Genomic DNA, 1,122 nt, shown 5'->3' on the forward strand with positions numbered 1-1,122 from the left:
ACGTGTGCATACCATCGTGTCACGCGTTGCGAACAGCTGATCGCAACTGAGCGCCCGCGTCCGACGGTGCGTGCGCCGGCCCTACCTACCTTCCGTACGCGACTCGTAATTCGCTAACTATTTCTCTTTATATTTCAAAAACTAAGTCTCGTATAAAATTTTGGCAAAGGAAAAATCGTCTTAGAATCATGTCAGGAATACGTCAATTCAAGGACACTATACTAATTTTGAGACACCCTGTATACTACCTAGTACTACCAACGTTTGATCACGTCACATGCTCCTACCCTAGCTCCCCTAGCTACTCTAACGCATTCGTTGGAGTGAATAGAAGCTATAATAGGAATTGAAACACATTTCAGAAATATATACTCAAAATATCTATACTTTTTTTTTAGAATTTTTCATAAATATAAATTCTGAAGTATTGTAAGATTCGTATAAAAAAATTTGAGATATCTAAACATAAAAATGTGATACGGAAATTCTAAAAATTCAGAATTTATTTATATATCAATCTCGTTGTCAAACAAATTTAAACATCAATATTTATATGTATTCCGTCAAAGAATCAGAATTCGTTTTCGTCAAAGAATCAGAATCGGAATTCTCTTTACGAAACTAATCAATATATTCAGTTAAGTTGAAAAATTTTTAGGGATTTCAAGTAACGCGAACAGACCTATTGGCTACGGTTACACCGTGCATTTAGGCCGCGGCCTATACAATAGATGTCTTTGTTTATCCTGTATATCAGTGCTCGGCACTAGATGCACATTTCGGGCTGATTCCGGAGAGCGACCCCCACTACCACTCGAGTCTCAGCGGCCGAGCCGTCGACCGCTCACGTGACGCTCTGGCTCAGGAGCGTCCCTATATCTTAAACGTGCTAGGGTCGTATCTTCCGTCATTGAAGAATCTTTCTTGCTAAATAATTTTTATTTTTTCAAAAAATCAAGTACTAAATTTTCTATTATTAATGTATTAATATGCTCTATATATAATAATATAATTGTAGCAATAATATATACTCGTAATGTGTATAATATAATTAAGAGTTCTTTACAATAGTTTTCCAGGCCTATTCAATAGGCCTACTAGGGAAACCACTTTAAAAAAAAC

The sequence above is a fragment of the Mycetomoellerius zeteki genome, unplaced genomic scaffold, assembly GCF_001594055.1.
Source record: "Mycetomoellerius zeteki isolate Tzet28-1 unplaced genomic scaffold, Tzet1.0 scaffold8, whole genome shotgun sequence".
NCBI lineage: Eukaryota > Metazoa > Arthropoda > Insecta > Hymenoptera > Formicidae > Mycetomoellerius > Mycetomoellerius zeteki.